The sequence below is a fragment of the Myodes glareolus genome, chromosome 13 (genome assembly GCF_982192425.1).
Source record: "Myodes glareolus chromosome 13, mMyoGla1.1, whole genome shotgun sequence".
Taxonomy (NCBI): Eukaryota; Metazoa; Chordata; class Mammalia; order Rodentia; family Cricetidae; genus Myodes; species Myodes glareolus.
The window spans coordinates 28,953,130-28,977,451 of record NC_142038.1 but is presented as its reverse complement, the minus strand read 5'-3'; the positions used below and the strand labels follow the sequence as shown (position 1 = coordinate 28,977,451).

At 39.1% G+C, this 24,322-nt stretch overlaps 1 protein-coding gene and 1 pseudogene across 1 annotated transcript in view; one reads left to right on the top strand and one right to left on the bottom strand.

Moving 5' to 3' along the window:
* The window catches only part of Chsy3 (chondroitin sulfate synthase 3), a 235,008-nt gene that overhangs the window by 58,938 nt on the left and 151,748 nt on the right, over positions 1–24,322 (top strand). The window lies entirely within an intron of this gene.
* Positions 696–21,676, bottom strand: LOC125390225 (elongation factor 1-alpha 1-like; annotated as a pseudogene).

Genomic DNA, 24,322 nt, shown 5'->3' with positions numbered 1-24,322 from the left:
TTATGTGCCTCACACGCATACAGTCTTAGTATCTGCTTCAGTGCAGCGTGGCCACCATGAGCAGTGGTGGTTTCTGCCCCCAGGACCTGCAGAGATGTTGCTTTATTGTTCACCACTAGCCTCCAAGTATTTTATGAATGGTGTTGAAAAATGGATGCCTCTGAAATGGCTGCACGAAATTGGAAGGTTTAGTGGTGGTGGTGGTGGTGTGTGTGTTTGTGTGTGTGTGTGTGTGTGTGTGTGTGTGCGCGCGCACACATGCATGCACATGTGTGTGTATGTAACATGGGAAATAGGTACCCAAAACCTGAAGGTTACCCGGTCTAACAACCTGAGCTACTGGTTTCAGTTATGTTTGTGTCTTTTCAACTGAGAGAAACTGCAGCCATCCCAGCGGAACGTCAAGAGCCTGGAATCCTGATTACGCTTTGAGTGTGCTTACATAATAGGAAGCTGTGACAGGAGGTTTTTATTTTTTTAATATGCTTCGGCTTATAACTCTATAAAGTGTGATACATAACAAATGATTATAGAATTACCACTACCAGCCATTAAGGAGTGTGTGTATGCCAGAAACAAAAGGGTGGAGTATGTCCTTCTGATTTAGCCTGGTGATTCAAAAAAGTTTATATTTGGGATAACTCTGTGTCATGTGAGCGAGGGAAGCTTAGTAAACAGTTGTTGAATTGCAGCCATCATTGGACAGCAGGCACATAAGTCATCCTGAGAAGCCCACTGCCTGCACAGGCCAGAGTCCCCGTCTCCCGCTGATTGGCCAGGTAGCGTTGTCCTCTCTGAACTTCTGCGTGATCGTAGAATAAAGCAAGACCCAGGTCGCTGAGAAATGAGAGCATTTCATTGGATATTGACATGTTTATGTATAGCCATTTTTAGAAAACACAAATCATACTCTTTTTGTTCTGGCTTCCCCTATTTTAGAGGTGTAGAATAGCAGAAATTTTAGGATTTGCCTTACGGCCACAGTGCGGGGCTTGTAATCTTCGTGTTCCAAAGATTCTTCCCTAAGTGTGGGCTTTTGCAGCTCTGTAGAACTACTCAATTTTATTCAGTGCCTCAATTTCTCTCAGTGCCTACCTGAGAGAAAGAGAAAGAAAAAAAAAAGAACTCTAACTTACTATTGACGATGAGTTTTCTTGAACTGGTTTTATTTCTGGTCTGTAAAGGGAGATGAGAACAAGCCCTGAGAAGTGACAATGTGGACGCCAATGCCTGGCTTTATTCCCTAACTCAGTGACCACACTGTCCCTCACACACTGAGGACACTGTAAGTCACTTTATACATAAAGTCAAAGGACTCCTTGTGTAGAGTCTCAACGTGTCTAGTGTTTCTGTTGCCTAAAGCAACTTAAGAAGGCAATAAATGAATGATTCTGACCATCTTCTATTTATGTAGCCAATGTAGAGTGACCGGGTTGTAGTGGAAAAAGCACTCAGAGTCAAAGGCCCTTGTGTTTAAAGTCAAATTTCACGACTTAACTAACTTCAGTGTCTTCATCTATGAAATAGTATCATGCAGCCTCTCAGTGTCGAGGACACATTTATAGAGGTTGAGAGGAGCTCAAGGGAAGACGATTGAACCAGGAAATAGTTTTTATATATCTACCTAGAAAGTTAATATTTAATCCAAGAGGAATTAAGAAACATAGGTGAAGATAACTTTTATGTGTGATAGTCCTTAATAAAGAGTTTTCCATAGAGTGCTCTCTCTCTCTCTCTCTCTCTCTCTCTCTCTCCCCCCCCCCTCTGTGTGTCTATGTGTGTGGTATGGTGAGTTGTTCTCTTTCAAATATCCCCTAAAGAGAATAAAAATGCTATCTCTCTCTCTCTCTCTCTCTCTCTCTCTCTCCCCTCCTCTCTGTGTGTCTATGTGTGTGGTATGGTGAGTTGTTCTCTTTCAAATATCCCCTAAAGAGAATAAAAATGCTATCTCTCTCTCTCTCTCTCTCTCTCTCTCTCTCTCTCTCTCTCTCTCTCTCTGTGTGTGTGTGTGTGTGTGTCTATGTGTGTGGTATGGTGAGTTGTGGTCTTTCAAATATTCTCTAAAGAGAATAAAAATCCATTCTCTCTCTCTCTCTCTCTCTCTCTCTCTGTGTGTGTGTGTGTGTGTGTGTGTGTGTGTGTGTTTGTGTGTGCATGTGGTGTGGTGAGCTGTTCTCTTTCAAATATCCTCTAAAGAGAATAAAACAAATTTATTTCTATACACATTGAGAAGTGGCTTTTGCTGTTCTTTTCCTGGATAATGTGACATTTATTTAAAAGGTCTGCTGTTTACCCGTCACTGATGCTGTTTGGTTCCATAACAACCTCACTAATTATCTGAGAAAGCCAAATGTGATCTGGGCTTTCTTGGCAAAGGGATATTGACTTTCATTACGGCTGAATTGCAATACAGACCTTTAAGCCTTTATCTGCATCCCATTAATTGGCTTGTGATTTGGGAAAGTGGCTATTAATTATACAGAAGATGGTGAGTGAAAAGAAAGACTCGTTTGTAGACAAACCGTGTTTAAACCTGACTGTGTCCTCAAGCACTATGCACCTCATCCGGCAGCCATTAATTTGCCTAAGTGTTTAGAATCGACTATAGAAGGGATTTTAAAGAGCATGTCTAGAAATGACATTAATGCCTAGAAATTTTTATTTAATCTAATACTAACCTATTTTTATTAAGTTTGTTCGACTGCTTTGTTGAAGTCATAAGAAATGAGCACATATAATGTAATATGAATTAATCTTGAGAAATTTTACAGATAGATTTATATGAATGAAATCCCCTCCCATAGGTAGGATATTGACGCCTTTTTAAAAGTGCATTGGCAGTTAAAATAGCACATTCCTCGAATATAATGGCTCATGAAGAATAAGTCCTCGCACCTCTTGTGAGGTTTCAGTAAGTCAGTTGTGTCTGGTTAAATATATACTATTTGGAAACCTGCATTCTTCTTTCACTTTCATTCACGTGACACACTTTAATAAACCCATATATAGGCATAGCTAAAATTAACCTGCAGTAAATCTGATTGAGCTCTCCCTTTTAAATTTTATCTGTATAATGAGTGCTTTTACAATCCGAGCACACATTTTCAAGTTTAGCCTTTTAGAAAAAGTGTTCTCCCAATTTTTAAAATTGGCACCTCTTGGTCTCTAGATGAGGCACGATGTGATTTTTAAGTATAGGTGCCTAGTGCACAGTGATCACAGCCCTGTAATTGCTATAGCCATTTTCCACTGTAAGGATGAACATATTCTCCGATAGCCATTTTGGAATGCTCAATTAGTTGTTTCTAAGTGTAATAATCCTGCTATGCCATACACTATTAGAACCTGTTCTCCTTGCCAACTGCACCTCTGTGCCCGTTAACTGCTCTCTGGGCATCACAGTCTTCCTAGAAGAATGCTCTGGCGCCCACCATTCTACTTTCTGCTTCTGGAGGCCACCTACCTTCTTAGCTTCTCTATGTGAGTGAGATCATGTTGTATTTTTTTTCCTCCATGGCCTGTTTATCTGTGTGTATATGAATGTATACACACACGCATCTGCGTAGGTACATAGGCATATCCGAGTATGTGTAAATTTGGAAGCCAGACAGATTTCAGCTTCAAGTGCTGAATCAGGAATCATATACCTTTTAATTGGGGGACGGGTCTCTCATGGGCATGGGATATGCCAGCTAGAATAGGTGGGATGGCCAAGAAATGTCGGAGATTCTACTTCCTCCACCTCTACAACTTGGATAATAATCATTCATTACCACACCCGACTTTCTGTGTTTCATGAATTCTAGGGACTTGCGGTCCCCCTAGGCCCTGTGTGGTCTATCTTTAAAGGAAAGTAATCATATCTAATTGTGTTCCATATCAGTATAATTTCTGGTGTTGAATCTATTTTTCTTAATGTAGTTCAGTAAATTGACATTGAATATTGAGTGCGAACCGCATTGCGATGCTTTAGGTCGTCTAAAAGAAGTCCAGGATCTGCTACTCTTGAAAGTTACCCCGGGAATGGAGGGCAGAGGGCTTTCCAGCTCCATCTGTGGTATGGCAGATGTTCAGTCGTATCATGTGACTGTGTTCTCATGCTTTTCCTGAAATTCCATTGCCAGTGTGTCTATGGAGGAGAGGTATTTCTCAGCATTCCATGTAGCAGAGCAGCCAAGAAGCACACACGGTTGCCTTTATAAAATGACCAGCACTCTGTGACAGAAATTCCCCAGTGAATGGGTCACTGTGAGTTTCAAACAGTCAGTGCTTTCCAAAGTGTGACATCACTGTTGTCCACCTTAGTCTGAAAAGTCAGGTCTGTTAATGCCGATTTCCAAGCAGTACTCCAGACTTTAATCGTGTAAGAATCTCCAGTGGAGCCCGTGACCCTGTGTTTAACCTACCTTTGGGGATCATTAACTGTTGACTTCTCTTTTTGGCATTTTAGATAGTGAACTATTTCTATGAATATTTTGTAATGAATGGACATGATACTAAGTCAGTGCTGATAATATATTCCTCAGCATTACTGTCTGTAAGTCAATGAAAGTAAATGGACATTGTTTGGATAGGTCCTTTGTTTTCTACAAAATAATACCTCAAAAATTTATCTGTGCATAAATACACACAAAGAGAGACAGATACACACACACACACACACACACAGAGTTGAGAGGGAGTATCTGTAGAGTTAAATAAGGGCATGTAAATTTGGAACCTATTTCTGAATCAGCATAAATACTGCTATATTTAAATTGGTTGATACATTTCCATTATTAATGCAATGATTTATTCATTAATGGTTAATGATGAGGCCTTACTTAGTATAATTAAATGGATCATGTTTTATGAAGCATATTTTCTTCAACTAAGCATTAGCTAATTGTAGTTAAGTCATTAAGTACACTGATTGCACGCTACGCTCATTTTCTTGCTCTTTACAGACATTTAATTTGAAATACTTCCTGGGTGAATATCAGTTATTTTCTTTGCTTCTGAGTAGTCTTAAGCTTAAATGAAAGCTTTTCCTTGTACTCAAAATGTAATTTATTTTTTTTCCCAAAGCACAGTATAAGTGGTTTTGCTAGATATGAGTAGAAAGTATATTCCTTGCCATCTAAAGTGTTTGCTTCTTTTATTCAGTAACACTCATTGTGCTAAGGTACCCGTTAGTGCTATTTCTGCAGTAGTTGAAGGTCAGCCAGAAATATAAGCCTGAACACAATGTTCTGTTTTAATTAATGCATTAGGTCAGTTTCTTTTGAATCAGGAAGAAAATAATAACTTTTCAACCTAAACTAGGGAAGCATGTGTACATACTAATTTGTAGGCTAATTATGCACACTTGCCTTCCTTTGAGTGTCCCCAACACTCTGAGTCATTTCTTAGCAAAGGTTCTTGCCATATGCTATCTGTCTGCTGGTGAGGATTCGTCTCTCGCATGTCTGTCTGAAAAGCTCTATCATTGTCAGCCTTTAGGTTTCTTTTGAAGGAAGTCTTAGCACATCTTGGCTTCACTAGTGTAGGTAACGTAGGGTGCCACCTCAGTCTTTGCTTGTTGCCTTCTGAAGACTTATCAGAACTCATAATCACGTGGCTGCCTACTTACTTCTTGTTTGTCTTTACCATTGTATTGAAAGCAACTTGAATATATCTGTCATACAAACATATGCAAAAGCAGAACATAGTGGAATATTTGGCCTGTCCATAAGATGTGCTTAAAAATATATGTTGGAAGGGATGAATGGGTGGAGATATATAACAAATTCTCTAGCATGAATTAATGTCTTTATCTTCTCAGTATCAAGGAATGGGTGAGTTTTAGAACCAATTTGCCTTTCATTTAAGAAAAAAGTCCTTCCTTTTAAATAAAAACGATTTCCGAGTAGGTTAATAATGTCATAAACTATTTTAGATATTATAAACATGCTACCAGAAAACACCTTAGGATCTGAATTTGGCAAGTGTCAAACCTGATGAAATATTCCGTGGTATGAGGGATAAAAATGAGCTCCTGTGCCTAGTGCTAAGTTATGTAGTTTAATGTCAATTGAAATTTGACGTTAGATTAGTTGTTCAGTTTTGGTGGTGAGCCTAGCCTTTAATGGCCAAGTCATCTCTCCAGCCCTAGATCAGTTATTCATAAAGCTAGAAGATGAAATTTGGCTGCCTCTTGTACTTAAGAGATATTCTTACCAAATTCTTTGGCATTCTATTTTAAAACACAAGAAAACATTTTGGGAAAATTAAAATGCCTTTTAATTTAGAGAGCATGTTATGGTTATACTCCAATAGTTAAAAATAAGAGAATTCCCAGGCATTCTGTTCTCAAAATCACAATAAGATAGAAATAATTGTGCATGTATTTAAATCTTTATGATAACAACAATTTTTGTTACTGCATTTCATATGTGGTACATTTTACAGTGAATGATCATTTTCAGCAAATCATGTAGTTAGTTAAAAGAGTATAAATAATCTTATTTTTAAACATTTGAAATAATAAAATATGGACTTAATTTTAATTTCATTGTCACAAATTATTCACTTGGCTTTCTAAGTTCTCTAGCCATTGGGTAATGAGACTGACATCATAAAACTAAATGCTGTTGGTTAAATTTTTTATTGGTTCATATTATTAAGCAATAATGTAGACATTTTAAACATATCTATCTACACAGTCACTTTGCAAAAGAGTTTTATTATCTATATTTTGCAAATGAGAAAATTGTGTGCTCAAGTTTCTTGCCTAAAGAAAGCTATATTGCTATAAAAAGGTTAGGGGTGGGGTCGATGTGTTTTTAAATCCTAAATTCTTTTTATTATATTACATAGTTTCTAGACAATACCATCTTCACATAAAATAACATTCAGGCACAGTCTTAGTGTAGATTGCATTTTCCGTTCACTAAATCACCAAGCATTTATTGGGGTTACAGGCACTGTGGCCAGCTGAAAATTATCCATGGCCTTGTCTCCAGAGACTTCATTGTGTAAAGTAAGATTGTTGCTGGCAGCTATGAATTTCTGCACATTCTTTGGTTCTGCTGGGACTTCAGCAACACTATTTTACACATTGCTTCATCTCTAGTTAATTCAAGTGTGAACGGGCTACTTCCCCTAGAGCAATCCAAAGTGAGTCTTGTTTAACCAACATTTTACTAAATTGTTTTTGGCAGGAGACAGAGTTTCCCTCATGAGTCAGGTGGGAATTTTGACTAAGTTCTAGTAGGTGATCAGACTTATAGACCTCAGTGTTGTCTGACACCCTCAGAGCATGTTGATTTTTTAAAGGGAATAAATATATTATCATCTATCAGTAAGATTAAAACCATTTCAGATTATCTCCAGATTCAATACTCTGACGTTAAGTCGTAAAGACGAGTTATCTTATATAGAAAGTCCTGGTGGTCCTTGATAATGTGCAGATGGAATTCACTGTGCTTGGAGTGGTTTTCTGCCTTGGCAGATCTTACTCATATTGCATGTCTGGCTTGACACACAACATGGTTAACCTCACTCCAAAGACATTCTCAATTATTCCCATTTCTTTGTGGTCTTTGTTATCTTTTTCACAGTTCTTTGCTCTCTAAGCAATTGTGTGATCATTTATCTTCCTTCTCTTTGTGACTCTGTTTTCATATAGATTATAGACATGCCATAGATTGTAGACATGTTCATATCAGACACTCACTGGTTGTCTGTAGAAATATCTGGTTGTATCTACATACGAGTGGTATTTAATGTTTAATTACACTCAGTAAACTCAATCCCAGCTAAGGGTTAAGGCTCCTCGGTAACATCAGTTGTAGTAATTTGACTTCTTTTGAGTTGATACTTTGTTAGAGTTAAAGGGAGAGACTGCTCTTGAGAACAAGAAAGAATTCCTGATCGGAGATGCCTACTTGTCAATCACAAGACAGAGAGCTAAGGATAAAAACTTTCTACCTGGAGTGAATCGTCAGTGTGAGAGTGTATCCTACATTTGATTTCACGCTTGAATTTTGATAATCTACAAAAGCTCAATTGATTCTATTTTTAAAAAAGAACTCATATTGAAATCCATTAAAAACTTAATTGAGTATGAAATGCACATATAAGACTGTTATTAAAAGCACATGCACTGTTATTTTCTATTTAGCCTACCTCTCTTGTTTGATTGTCACCACAAACTGTGTACTTTTGCTTTTATTTATTTCGAATAGATAATAAAGATTATCTATGCCTAATTTCCTTAAATCTTTCACTAATTATGATATCATCTGTAATGTATACAAATATATTTTTCAGTCTTTTGGGGATCTAAGAGACAAGTATAATGTATCATATAGTCAAAATTCTTTTTGGTTAACCCAGAAGTAAGATTTACAAATTACTCTTAGTACTGAGCAGTGTCTTTGGATGAAGGGATGCATTTTTCCATGTCTGGGGTTAATAGCTGTAGTTATATGAATGTGAAATGTTCCCATAAACTCATGCATTTTAACACGTGTTCCCATGATTGTGTGACCCTTTGGGAAGGGTTATGTAACTGCTAGAAGGTTGAGCCTTGCTGAAGGAAGTACATCACTGGGGAGAGCTTTGGGAGTCTATACCCTTACCACACTGCTTGTTTCACTCTCTGCTTCCTGTTTGTGTTTGAATATGTGATCTCTCAGCTTATTGCTCTGGACACCTACTACTATGCCTACCCCACCCTTATGGACTCTTCAATCTGCCCTGTAAGCTAGATAAACTCTTTCTTAGCCCTGGAGTTTCATCATAGCAACAAAAAGTAACTAGTCTAGTAGTGTCCTAATCTCTGCCTGTTCTGCACCTTCCTGTTGGAGTCACTATCTTTTGCTCTTTAGACAGAATTGGGCTAAAATCTGACACTCAACCTTTTTCAGAAAAGGGGAGCTACCCCTTTGCCTAAGCAATTTTTCTTTGCATTTGTATTTAAGTGTATGTCCACCCCACACCCCCATTTTGTATTTGCTTCAACTAAGAATTTATTAATGATCTGGCCATTCCAAGACCAAAGCATTCCAGATAGCACCACTATATAAACAGATATTTAGGGATTCAGAAAAATAAAAGGATGAGAAGCTGTGAGCATGGAAAGGGACTGACAGGAAGACCCTGAATGTCTATCTCTAGAATGCTTTCCTTACTGGTTTCCGTTTCAACGCTTCAGGTTTGTGGAACAAATCCTATTTAGTCCTCTCCCCCTGCATCTGTAGAAGGAAACATCCTGATCTTTTACTATAATCTAAAAATTCTTGATGATAGTGGCCCCTCTTACTCCAGCAAATATCCTAGTGTCTATTTCAGAAGCCCTCGTCAGAGAAGTGCAGATGGTGAACACAGCTCCCAATGTCATTTCTGCTGTGCATGGGTGTTTGTGTGTCTGTGTCTAGATGCATATTAAAAAATACCCAGCCCTCTCCCATCTGCTCACCCAGAGTGCTCTCACAATCAGACTTGTAATAAATGAACAGTGTGCAGAGAAGTGCTTCTGTGTTTGTCCAGAACGCCCTGCTCCCACACGGTGCCTCTTCCAGTGCTTTCTGCTGCCTGTATCTGGTCTCTATCCCTTCTCTCAGCTTGTGACTGTTGTCAGAATTCTCTGGTCTCTTCCGCTCGCTTCACTTCCTCTTGAACTTTAGCCCACCGACCAAGTTGTATGATGAATCACGCTTGTTACTACATCGCATGTTGTGTCTCATGCCTTCTGTTGCTCTAACATCTTGGCTGGAGCGGTCATGTGGTTCTCTGTTTTTCTGCTCCCTCTGATGGCTCCTTAATTAAGTGTGAGTTAATTTTTAGCTGTGGTGTTAATGAAACCTTTATGTCATACATCCTGTCTCTGCTGATTATGCCTTATTAGGAATGTAGTCCTATCAGTTATGATTTCTGATATATATTAGTACATCATCACCTGGTTCTCAGAAATAACTCATTCCTTTTTTATTTATTATATTTTTTAAAATAAAGTTAGAAACTGTCAAACCTCATGAATAGTCAAAGTTTTATGTACCTATAACTGCATATTCAAATAAACGAACAACTTTTGCTTCTTTTTATGTCTCTGAATTATATTCCCACATAACTAGCTGCTCTCTGCATATCAAATTCTTATTCCTGTTCTAATGAATACAAAATGTTTCCTTTTAAGTTACTGCTGAATTTTAAGGATAATTTTAGATGCAATTTACTTCTTTCATGTTTTGAATAAGATTATATACATTCTCACTCCCTAATACGCCCTATTGTTTGATTGCTGTTAGACATTGTCAGCTGTCTCTATTGTCCTGTGAAACCTCCTTTCCCTAGGTTCTATATGCAGAGCTTTGATCAAGGGCCTCATTACCTCTCCTGGGAGGCTGATGAGCTGGCTCTTCATGCTCATCACCTTGCCAAGTGAGCACTTTTGTAGTTCTCTTTTAAATATGTGTCACTTTGAATACGGTGCTTTTAAACTCAGAATCATTCAGTGTCTTGCAAAACAAAGCACAAATCTATTTCTGCTTACTTCCTCAAGAAAAGTTACCTCACTCCCCATAAAACCAAAATACTGTGGCATTCCCTAAACTGGCATTCCCAAAATGGCAACCTCCTTAGATTGCATCCTTGTTCTGGGATGTTCTGATTTGGTCTGATTTGCAAAATCCCACCTGCCCTGGATTCTTTATACATTGACCACTCCTCAGTTTTCTGTAATCATCAAAAAAATCTTTCTATCCTGTGTTACTTAAAACTGTATTACTTAAAATGTAAAGTTCAAATTTCATCAAATGTATCTGAGGGCAAGTCATATTTCCCACTAAATGTAACACCTTCTGGGAGCTCTTAATTTCTGTGGATGCCTTTGAGCACCTGAGTCCCATGATTCTGAGTTAGCTACACCCTGACCCTCCTTGTGAATATCCTGCAAGCAATGGTATGTGCCAGTCTGGGTGTGTAAACTGTCACGACGGCACTGGGAAGTTAAGTGGCTGTGATGTGGGATTGTCCTGGCATAGTGATGCAGGGAGTTTTTGCACGAGTTCCACCTGCCAGAAGAGCAGCTATTCTATTTGAGGATGTTGGGGATATGCTGATGTTCACTCCTAACCTATAGCTGCTGACTTTTGAACTGGGGCTGCAGAGCAGCAGAACCATCTGAATCGACTTTGGTGATATAAAAGCATTATCAGTGAGACCCAGCAGCAAGATGCTCCCCCTGCCCCACAGGACTTTTGTTTTCCCAGGACTGCCAAATGCACATGGATAGGTGGTATATTTGGGGATCTGCCTTAGCCAGCAGTGGGGGGCAGTTCAGAGAATGAAATTCAGGAGCAAAGTAACTGTTCATGTTTCCTCCACTTGGTGTCTGGAAGAGCGGCAGCACAAACAGTCACATCTTCTTCCTAGCACCCGGTGACCTGAGTGCACCAAGAATCTAAATCGGAAACTTAAAACAAGACGCACATTATCAGCACCCAATGTGGGGATGTAATGGCATACATACTCAAAACTTAATTAATTTATTAGAGGAAGTTATAATGGAATATGAAATTTATGAATGAGCTTTTAAAAGTTAACATAAGATTTTGATGCCTTCCTTATATATTATATGATACCATACAGTGTTTGAACTTTTCAATTCATAGTAAGTGGTAAAATTAAAGTGAGATTTTGACTTGCTTTTTTCATAAATAAAATAATAAAACTTTATTATTTTGTGAGAGAATAGTATTGAACTTTCCACACACTCCCTACTCCATACATGGTTAGGTTCCACTGCCAGCATCTCTTCCAGAGAGTGTATTTTTACAATGAGTCTAGACATTAATCTTCTGCCCATCAAAATCCATAGTTTAACTTAGAATCCACTCCCAGCATTGTTATCCTGTGAGTTTAACCAAATGTACTATGACATATTTTAGTGTCTTACAAAGCTTTTCACTTCCTTAAAAACCCTCCATATACTCTTCTTTATCCTCTGTTCCCCAGTCTGGAAACTCTGATGAGCTTTACTGTTTTAATGGTCTCCTTTTCTAGCCTGTAGCTGTCTAGAGCTTGGGCCCTGTGGAATCATAGCACGTATATAGCCTTTTCATATTGGCCTTTCTTTGTTTACTAATGTACATTTCAGAGTTACCCATGCGTTATGTCATTTCTTTTCTTATATTGATAACATACTTTCCTGATTTTTGAGACAGGGTCTCATGTAGCCCAGAATGGTCTTTAACTTGCTATATAGGATGAAGATGACATTGAACTCTAGCTTCTCCTCTTCCTTCTCTGCCTCCTCTTCTTCTCCTTCTTCTTCTCCCTCTCCCCGTCCCTCCCTTCTCTCCCACCTAAGGACTGGGATGAGAGATGAGAGACATGAAACACAATTTCAGACTCTAGATCACAATACTTTTAACATTTGTTATGTCCCACTGCTAAGTCCTTGTTTGCTCATTTGCCCAGTGATAAACATGGTTTCGAAGTTCAGATAATTCTGCAAAGGGCTACTTCAGCCACCAATCATTTTGTAAATTTTTATGTGAATATAAATTTTCAACTGAAATAGATTGTGAAGAACAGAGAAATCTCTGAGTGGACGAAATCCTGAGTGAATGTGTATGTTGATATGAACTGGCCATGTCAAAAACCTCAGAGCCTCAGACCCATGGAGGAGTGGCAAAGCCTTCACTGGGATGAGTTTCAGAGGCATGACAAAGTCTTTATCAGGGGACCCAGTGCAAGTGTTGATGGTGTGTGTAGAATATATCCACTTTAACTTTCAAGGCTGAGTGAGGCAGTCCAATAGGAGAAAAAAGTATCGCAAGAGCAAGTGAAAGAGTCAGAGACATCTGACTCACACTGTCAGGAGTCCCCACAAAACAGCAAGCCAACAGCAGTAACATATATGCCAAGAAACACAGACTCATCCAGGCTCCATGGTTGCTGTTTTGGTGTCTGTGAGTTCCCATGAGCCCTGCTTAGTTGATTTTGTGGGCTTTGTCCTTCCAGGGTTATCATTTTTTCTAGCTCCCATAATTCCTCATCCCCTTCTTTCGAAGGGGTCCTAAATCCTGAGGGAGTGACTGAATGGAGACCTCTAAATTAGGCTCTTTCTCTCTGCCTAATGTTTGACTGTGGGTCTCTACATCTGGTCCCATTTGCTGCTAGAGGAAGTCTCTCTATTGGTGACAGAGCTAGGCAATGGCTTATGAGTCTAGGAGAACATCAGTAGGTATATGTGTAGGCGTATGTGTGTATGTGTGTATGATACACACACACACACACACACACACACACACACACACATTGCCAGTTGTGTTTGGTTCTACCTTAGGACTCTGGGCTAATCCTATCTCTGTTTTGTGCTGATCCAGACAATATTGGAGTGGGCTACCTCTGTGGCCTGGATCTTAAATGAGATTCCTCATTGTTTGGTCACTCCCATGGTTTCTCTGCCACCATTGTCCCAGCACTTCTTGCAGCGTGGATGACAGATTGTAGGTCAAAGGATTGTGTTATGTGTCATAGTGATTGGCCATTATAAAGAGTTGAATTGTCATTATCTAGGCAAGCCAAGGTTAGGTAGGATTTCTGGGGACAGAGAGCTCTGGGAGGAAGACAGGGAGTTGCCAGCCAGACACAGAGGAAGCAACATGGGCAGTTCAGAGTAAAGATAACTGAGCCACATAAAAGAATGTAGAATTAAAAATATGGATTAATTTAAATGATAAGAACTAGTTAGAAACCAGCCAAGCTTTCATAATAATAAAAGTCTCCATGTCGTGATTTGGAGGCTAGAGATCCAACTGTCTTCTACAGTGTGGTGGCTGGGTTGGTGTTCCCGTCTCATCACCGGAAGTCTTGCCTGGTTACAGAAGATGGCCCATTCAGAAACCCTATCCTCCATTTCTAGGGGTCTTTACTAGGGTCACCTGTATAGATTCCAGGGAGATTCCATGCCACTAAGTTTCCACGTTGCCCACCAAATGTGCTCCAATTCCAGTCATCTATCCCTGTACTCTTCCTGTATCCTCTGGCACTGATCCCCCTTTTTCCCATCCCCACCCACTCCCAGGTCACCTGCAAAATCTATTCTATTTCCTCTTCCCACAGAGATCCACACATCCCCCGCTAGAACCCTCCTTGTTACATAGACTTTTGAGTCCCCTATTCTTATGAATGCTGGAGTTTTGTCAGTTTCTTCTTCAACTATTAATATGGCTCTGTAAGTTTTGATTTTTATCTAGTTGTCTTAGATTATCACAATAGATTCCTGAATCCTTTTTGCATTTCTAGGATAAATCCCACTTGGATGTTCTTTTAGCACATTGTTGGTCTCTGTTGCTAGTATTTTGTCAAATACATTAGTATCTTTGTTCATGAGAGGTAGTGACCTGTAGTTGGCTTATCTTTTAATAAGATTTAGATGCTATATATATTTTTGTTTTCACCGATGGGTTTAACACTTACTTTTAGGTTCTTTATTATGCATAATGTATTCAGGTTATAGAAATTCACTCTTCATTAACCACCCTCCCATGTCTCACTGTACCTTGAAAACATTTTTCTGACGTGTAAGCAACCCACCAATTAACTATTCTAAAGCTGTTGTCTTAGTTTTCTTTATATGTTTTTGCATATGTAAGAGAGACAAGGAATCTTTTGTTTCTCATGTGTTCAATCACATCTGAACAAATTTCTGAAATCATTTAATTTCTTTGGTGAAAATGGAATGATGTCTTAAAAGCAATTACATATATTTAATCAAAATTTTCATCGTGGACTATTTTCTTTTGGACAGTGCTGAGCTACATTTAAATTCAAAGGTCATGAATAACTGCTATACTTAATACAATTCCTTTCATTCTGTCTTATCAACATATATTAGTATATCATCAAATTTGAATGCAAGAGAATGAAACATTCCATTTGCGAGTCTACATCAATTTGAATACAGAATCAAGTAAGTGTTCATAGCAAGTCATACACCAATGCAGTTAGAGTTGATCAGAGCATATTGTTAATTTAATTTTTTATTTAAAGTATAATTACATCATTTCCCCTTCTCGCTCTTATTGCACCCATGTCCTTCACACCCCTGCTTCCTCCCAAACTCATCGGACTTCTTCTTTTAACCTTTGTTTTTACATATACACATCAAAATAATCAACAAAAATATAAATGCAACTTACTGAGTTTATTCATTGTTTCCTGCATATATATGATTCTAGGGACTGGATAGTCAGTCAGAGGGCTCATTTTCCTTATCTCTGCAGTTGTTAACTGTTTGTAGCTCTTTCTCGAAGCATGAGTCCCTGCAAAATTTCCCTGCATCTGGTGGAATGTCTACTCGTGATAGAATTGTTCACTCCTTATTTAGTCAGTCAAGTTTTTTGAGATGATAGGTAGAATTCGTGGTCTTCTGGTCTGGCCCCTACTTCCATAATGTTCTGTGAGCATTAAGTGTAGGACTTGAGCTTTAGATGGATCTACTGGGGCTGAGCACCCACAATTAATTGATCTCTGCATTTGACCAGTTGTGGCTTTATTTAATAGTCTCAATCTCCTGCAAAAAGAAGTGTCTTTGATGAAGGATGAGATAATATGCTTATCTGTGGGTTGAAGGATATGAACTAAGAATGCAGTTAGGAATTATACTGGTTTAGAGAAATGGTGAGCATTTTGTGGATTTATGCGTGTTGTTTCCGGTTGAGAAAAGGTATTAGGAACACAATTATTTCATAAAAATAAATAGAATTTTAAAAACTCCCGATGTTCTTGGAAATTTCATTATTAGTTATTATTAATTATTATTATTGTGCCTTCACCAGAGTAGTTTCCTCAAAGTTTAAGCTAGACAGATAAAAATGTCTACATTCTTATAATTTATGTTTAAAAACTTAATTCACTAACATAACTCCATGTACAACCAAAGAGAAAAAGTGAGTTATTTGGAATTGTGCCAATTTTTGTTATGAAACAAATATGCAAATCACATTTATATTTACACCCAGATTGCTCTAAGCCCATATTCTGTATTATCATAGACTTATGACTTTTGCCATAGTAAAATTCTGTTGCCTGTACATAAAGGTGATTGCCCAGGTGGCTTGTTTCTTTGTCCATATGGTGTTGCTTGGAAGAATCATAAGTTTACCATAAACACTAGGAGGCTCATGGGGGTAAGGAGTAGACATATTTTTTTATTTTCATTGAACTTGTTTAAAGGGGTCTCAAATTTTCATAACTGATTTTAGTTGTTTTCCATTTAAAAATATTGGTTTTAAAAGACTAATAATTTAAAGCACATAAATGCACACACCAAATGCGTGCATAAATAAATACTAAATGGCTCACCAAACATTATTTCCTTTGCGAGGTTTGATGGCGCGTTGCTCTCACCAAGCAGTCTTTTATTATAAAACCTAAGTAGCCACTGTAGACAAATGATTCTGAAACCTTCTTCCACCCCTGAGTAAGACTGGTGGCAGTTGTTAGGGGCCAATGTATTAGCCTTCTGTGCTTTCTGGGCACACTTGGTGACCTTGCTACCACTAGCAGCCTTCTTGTCCACAGCCTTGATGATACCCATAGCAACTGTCTTCCATACGTCACATGTAGCAAAATGACCCAGTGGAGGATAGTCAGAGAAACTACAGACACACATGGGTTTACCTGGAATCATAACAACAACGCTGCATCACCAGATTTCAGGAAAGAGAGCCATCTCCCCAGCTTCTTGCCAGAATGAAAATCAATTTGGGGTGTGTGTGTGTTCATGTGTGTGTATGTTCGTGAGTGCATGTGTGCATTGTGTGTGTGTGCGTGTGTGTGTATGGTTGTTTTGCTTTGCAGTATTTTGTTCTGGGACAGGGCCTTGCTATATATAGCTCTGGCTGTCTTGGAACTGTGTAGACCATGCTGACCTCAAACTCACAGAGATCTGCCTGGCTTTACCTGCATGGTGCTGCAATTCAAAGCATATGTCATTGTGCTCAGCAGTCTTTTCTTTTTAATTTTTTAAATTTCCAAAAATTATTTATTTATTTATTTATTAAAAATCTCCACCTCCTCCCCTCCTCCCATTTCCCTCCCACTTCCCTCCTCCTCCCTCTCCAGTGCTAAGAAAAGTCAGGGTGTCCTGCCCTGTGGGAAGTCCAAGACCCTCCCTTCTCCATCCAGGTCTAGGAAGGTGTGCATCCAAACAGACTAGACTCCCAAAAAGCCAGTGCATGCAGTAGACTCAAAACTCAGTGCCAATGAGGGCTGACTGAGAAGCCAATGATAATGGCACTGGGTTTTGATTCAGCAATCTTTTTTTAAAGCTCAGCAAATTTGTAAGCTAGGCGAAATGTGTGACAATTCAGTATAGGACCATAGCCTTCACTAATTTTGCCTGGGTGGTTCAGGATAATCATCTGTGTGAGCAAGCCTCCTGCTTCCATTGGTGGGTCATTTTTGCTGTTCCCAGAAATGTCACCATGTCTAATATGTTAGTCATTCACAGTCCTTTTGTTGAAGGTCATGTTGTCCAGGGCCTTCACTCAGTTCTGTTCACTCAGAACTTCATGGTACATTTCAGCAGATTTTACCTGAATTGTGACAGTGGCCTGGACAAAGGTACCCATCATGCCTGGTTTGAAAACACCAGTCTCCTCCACTTGGCCCACAGGGACAGTGCGGGAACTATCAATTTTATAGACATCCTGGAGGGGCAGTTGCAAAGGTTTATCAGTTGGATCAATGGGTGATGGGATACAATTTAAAGCTTTTAGCAGTTTGGTCTCACTAGCGCTCCCATCTTTACAGGTGACTTTCCATCCCTTGAACCAAGACATATTGGCACTTGTCCCCAGCATATTGTCAAGATTCCAACCAGATGCTGGCACAAACACCACTGTGTCAGGATTGTAGCCAGTCTCTTTGATGTAAACGTTGACTTTCATAGCAATTGCCCCCTCTTTTCTGCCTGTAGAGTAGCTTATTTGAACCTGTTTTGCTGACACCAAAAATTAGTTGTTTCACACGCAACGTGTAAGCCAGAATGGCATGCCCACAAGTCTGCCCATTCTTGGAGATACTAGCTTCAAATTCACCAGCACCAGCAACAACACTCAGGACAGCACAGTCAGACTGAAATGTGTCTGAAATGGTGTTTTCCACGTAATCTCCGTGTCCTAGAGAATCAATCGTAGTCACACAAAATTTGCTGGTCTCAAATTTCCACCAGGAGATGTTATAGTGATATACCGCACTCATGCTCAACTTTCAGTTTGTTCAAGACACAGGCACTCTTGAATGAACCCTTTCCCATTTCAGTAGCCTCCTTTTCAAAGGTCTGTTTGCCAGTTCCACACATTTATAGATCAGATGGCCAGTGGAAGTGCTTTTGCCCAAATCTGTATGTCCAATTGTAGCATGAGGGGCCTGCTTGTTGGGGTTTCTGTCCTGCCTGGTACCCCACAGCTGGCAAGTCCCCAAGAAAATCACACAGAGATCTCCATAAGTTATAAAACTGATTGGCCCATTAGCTCAGTCTTCTTATTTGCTCTTGTAGCTTATATTAACCCATTGTTCTTATCTATGCTAGCCACACACCAGGCAGGTTACATCTTGCTTCTTGGTGGTCTGGGCGGGAATGGGAGGAATGGGCTTCATCCTTCCTAACCTTCTCCTGTTCTCATCGCCCTGCCTCTACTTCCTGCCTGGCCAATCAGCATTTTTTCAAAACATGATTGACAGAATACATACAATTCTCCTGCACCCTGCACCATCCAATGATGACAATGTTGATGTCTTTCCCTTTCTTATCTTGCCTCTAAATTAACAGTGGTTTTCACAACACTTGTGTTCTGCTAGCAAACCCATTGAGATAAAGCAGCAGAAGACTTTGTTGGGAAACATCTATAGAGCTGAAGATCAACAAGAGAAGAGAATGTGTGTATACCCCTGATTCTGTCATGGTCTTACAGGGAGACTTATCATGCCCAGGGTGCACAGTAGGGGAGCAGAAGCACATGCCTGAAGCTTAGCCTGGGGTTAGTTGTTGGCTGGGTAAATGCCTGTTTGGAAATGTCAGCAGCTCAGCCTTTGTAGACTTTATAACTAATGCGATGTTTCAGTTCTCCCTATTGGGTAGAAGAACTCCATGAAGCTGAACCTGAGTGGTCCCTCCTCCCAGAATACTAGGAAGTCCCTATCAGCTTGCCTTCTCTCTGACAAGCAGAATACCACTAGTTACCCTTGGAGAGACCTATGACTCATATTATGAAAAAAAAAAAACCATTTATTTACAGAAAGTTAAACCTTCATGAGAAGTGAAATCTAAACAAACATAAATGTTTTTCAGTAGTTGGAATGTGGTGTACTCATTGCCTTTGTTGAATCACATGTATAGTTTCTGTAAATTCTGCTATGCTCCCAAATGGCTCTCTCAATGTTTTCATTTGTTTATTTGTTTTTTCTTAATGACTGGTCTGGTTTGCTTTTGAAAAACTTTCATATTCAGTGCCCAACCTTGGGGTTGCTTTGCTTTGAACATGGATGCTATCAGGGCTTCTCAGATGACATTTCCACTCAAAGTGCTCAGTCTGTACTGTCCTTGAACAACTGCCTATCAGACATGCCAATGGTTATAAAGTGTGTGTGTGTGTGGTTTTTATTAATTAGATTGTGAAGACTCTATGGGATATATCCCTGGCAGCTTAGGTTCTTGTTATCAAAACCACAATGCAATGTGTGTGGGAGAAGCATTATTCAGTCAATGAGATTTTCATGTGGTTCAATGCAGGGCATTTATGGGGCTTGTTGTATGCAGAAAGGATTAATCATTCTCTGTGCCTCTTGCTGATGGACAGGTGGCTTTCAAAGGAATGGTAGTTAGAATCTTACATGTTTTGTCATGGCCAGAGCATGCATCCAACCTTGATTCTCATAGACTACAACTAAACGGTGAAGTAACAAGGTTGTGCGCACCTCAGTCATGCTCAGTCACCTTTTCTGAGTTTCAGCCCCTCCAAGGCACAGCCATAGCTGGGGGGAAATTGGTGCTAAGGACTTTGGGCTACTGACATTTCCTTCATCTGGGCTCTTATGCTCTGAAAGCAAGGCTAGGTTCAGTAAAAAGATGAATTATGGCAATATTTAATCTAATTAAGAGGGAAGCAGAACAGGACAGTGACCTCAGTGGATAAAAGCAACATGCTCTTTTCTAATCAATTTGAGACCCTGGAGTCTAACTTTATCTGAATTTTCAATAGGGAACAAAATGAATGCTCAAAGCTTATGTTTGGTTTTCAGGACTCCTGAAGCACACAAAATCTGTGTACCCCTCCATATTTTTGGAGAATAATCACCTTTTGAGATAGCATTAATCATTTTTTAAATCTTATCACTTAGAAATGTCCAAGACATTCCATTTTAGACATTAAGTTATTTAAAGAGTAACTTCATGGTGGGGGGACAGCCCTATTTGTTTTCCAAAGTCACTTATTTGAAATTTCTGTCTGGAATACACTCTGGAATATCTAGAAATATTCATCAATTGGGTACTTTTCAGAATTTATGTGACTTCTAAGATAACCCGAACAGTGGTTGGGGCCAAATCACAAGGTATTCCAACATCTTATGGTCATAAATAGACTGTAACTTGCAATGAAGTATGACTTGAACTGCTTTGATTATTATCCATAGAGTTTGTAAGTATATTCAAATTATAATTTCTAAGCAGCTAAAATGCAGAAGAGACGTTCTCTTGTACTCTGGGTACCTCCATATCACACTTAAAATGAAGGTGATAATTTCCTTAGCCACACAGCATGAAGGTACTTATTGAGTGGCAAATGATGAGTGAAGTCACATCTTCTATTAAATATGCTTGTTTTTATAATATTTGAGAATTTTAATATCTAAATTTCAGTGATATCGTATTTTACATTTAAATGTATAAATATGTAGAAATGTGAATTGAAATGTTTTCATCAATAATAAATAAATAGGTTTAAAAGTAAATCTCTGGAATGTCTTGTTACTTGACTTTTGTACTATCTTTATTCATTAATAATATCTGTTTGAATAAGGAGAGAAAATGAGCCAAAAATAGGAAGTTTGGTTAGCATAGGAATGAGAAGAGGAATTCTGGGTCCATGTCCCTCTGATTCTCAAGGGAAGCAAGAAGCCTTAGAATGCCTGCATTATAAAGATCAAGTTGAACATTCATTATTAGACACAAGACCGAAATGATCTATCGCACCTAGAATCCCAGATTGCCGTGTTCAGCAGGTGTGTCTATTTAAAGCTTCGGAGATACAGGTTAAGAGGGAGATGCTGATGGGGAGAGGATGACCCCCACAGAGGGCGTGGTGCAAGTGATGCTCCTGAGCATCCAAGGATAACTGTGCTTTCAGGAGACTGCCTTAGTCATCCAGCCAAGTGGGAGATGAGACCTAGGATCAGGACAGTCGTCTTGGGAGTATAAAGAAACTCCAAAAGCTAGACACACCAAGACTTTGCTTGATACTCATTTGGGGAAATGCTTTGGGAGTCTAAGGACATTTGGCACTTTGTCTGTTCGTGTGTTTGTATCCATGCTGTGCAGGTACAGAGTGCTCAGCGAGTGGAGTGTGGCAGGCTGCCGGTTTCTGACATTCTGGAGATCACCAGCTGCATGATGATTATCCCCCTGCTGTTTCCCCATCGCTCAACTTAGGTCCCCTAACAAGCTAGTCTCTCCACTGCCCCAGGCTTTCTCCAGTCATCAATGTTCCTCCTGCCTTTCCTGTAGCTCTTTACTAGTCTGTGCCTCTTGAAGCAGGAACCTTTTTATCCCGATGGCGGTGGCGACTTATGAAAGAAAAGTAACTTGCCTGAGATATTTTCTACAATGCTTTCTCTAATAAGAAACTTAAAAAAAAAAGAAAGAAACTTTGACAGACTTTAACAACTTTTTTGTTTGTATAATAGCTTACCTTGTTTTTATTCTTTATGAACACAATTTGCACTTGTTTTGTTGTTGTTGTTTGCTTTTGTTATTGTTTGTTTTGCTGTTTTGTTTGGAGAAGTTGAACATCAACAGGATGAGATAAAATGCTTCAGATAGTCTACGAGATGCCTTTTGTTGTAGATGCAGAGCTTTGAACATCATAGTATTAAAACATAATTAAATAAAGAATGTTGGCCTGGGGGGTGGCTCAGTGTATTAAGCACTTACCACACAATCATGGGAACTCGAATTTGAGTACGCAGACTGCATGTGAAGCCCTGTATAGTAGTACATGCCTGTAATCTCAGCAAAGATGGAAGTCCTTAGAAACTCTTGGTCTAGCTAAGGTGGGTCACGTAGAACTAAAAAAGAGACCACAGTCTCAAATAAAGTGAATGGCGAGAGTAAACACCCAACTCTCCGCCATATGAGATCCATGGCACACATGTCCACCTAGACATATCAATACAAATACAACCCAACTTATACACATAAAGATAAAAAGTAAAAGTCTTTAAAGAAAGTGTCTTGAATGTGTGCAGCTGTAGTCAATTGGGTTAACACCAGAACTGCAGGAAAGCAGTCCTGTTTCTGTTTGGTTTAGGAGATCCCTGGGAGAGAACAAACCCAAATCAAACTCTCTGGAAACCCCTTAACCACAGAGACTTATCTTGGGAACAAGAGGCTGAAGGACACATCCTTCCTTTGTATTACCTGCTGTTTCCTTCTGAGTGGCCAGGGCTCTCAAATGCATTCCCACTGAGTCAGTCTTAAGAAAGAATTGTTGTCCTGTCAGTGAAGTGTACCTATAAGTCCTTTTGTTTTTCCAACTGACAACATTCCAGTCCAAATATTTCATTTTTAAACTAAAGAGAGATTATGATTGCATAACTTTATGTGACCAAACAAAATTGTATTCATATAAGGGAGATATAGTACACCCTTATTTACCAAAAAAATGTCTGCCTGTCATTATTTTATGTCTTGCTTTTTTAACAAGCAATCTTGACTACTTTTATTCGCCTTAACAACACCCTTACATTTCCAATGATTAGCAGACTTAACAGTAAGTGGGAAAAAGCTTCCTTCCCAGACTGTGCTCCTCAGTGTCCCTGAGCTTAGCATGTACTGCTATTGCTTTGTCTTTAAATGCTGTTTTTTTGAAGAATTTTGTAGCATTATGGGTCAAACGTATTTCTTGAACTTCTACTCTTCATCAACTTGTGTGACCCCATACCTGACCAGCATTCTGGATATCGTGATCCCATCACCCCTGTGTCTGTCACCCCACAAGTCACCCCTCGTCTTTAGTTCAAGTTTTTATTCCCTCCTCTTTAAATCACTGCATTTCCAGCTAATCTTGTGTCCTGTCTATATCTATATCCCCATCTTTATATATCATGTCGAAGAGTTTTTTAATGTACTGTAGTCACATTTAAATTAATATTTTAGACACCTGTTGAAAACGGTTCTGACAATTACTCTTATACTGGAAATACTATCAAACATTAACATATGTTCCAAAACAGCCCATATTTTGTCACTTCTCCTCATCTCTACAGTCTCCCTTGTCTCTACAACTGACAACACCAACTGCTCCACCCATTCAGCCCAGATACCTAAAAGATTTTCCTCTGATCCCTGCCCCATGGGAAGTTCAAGGTCCTCCCTCCTCCATCCAGGTATATAAAGGTGAGCATCCAAACAAACCAGGCTCCCACATAGGACTAGAGATGGAGGGAGAAGTGAGGAGGGGGAGGGAAAAGGGAGGCAGGGAGGAGGTGGAAATTTTTAATAAATAAATAAATTAATTAGTTAAAAAAGAAACATTTAGAAATTCTTCTATGCTTTATTTCTGCTTTTATGAAACAGAGTAAAATGCTGCAATGTAGACTTATATCTCTTTATTATGTTAACTAAGTTTATACAATTAAACACTAGGGAGACCCTTAAAAAAAAGATTTTCAAGATTTTCCTCTGCCTCTCTCATTCTCCCCTCCTCCCGGCTCATCGGATTGATCTGATCTCTTCACTATTTCGATCCCATCACCTTTCTCCCCACTTGTTGACCCTCATCTTTAGTTCAAGATTTTATTGTTTTTTTCCAATACTCCATGTAAAAATAATCATAGAATCATTAATTTATCAAGAGCTTTTGTGGGTTTCCTTTTAAGTCTTGCGCCATCTGTTTGCACAATGCCTGGTTTGTTTGCAATTCCGAAGTCACGGGCCCTACAAGAAATCTTGTTACTCTTCTCAAAACCCTCTGGGTTAGCAGTTATACCATTTGAGTAGGAAAAAGAGATACTTTAGATATGTACTAAAAACACACAAGGGTTTAGAGATTGTGATTCTTTCCCC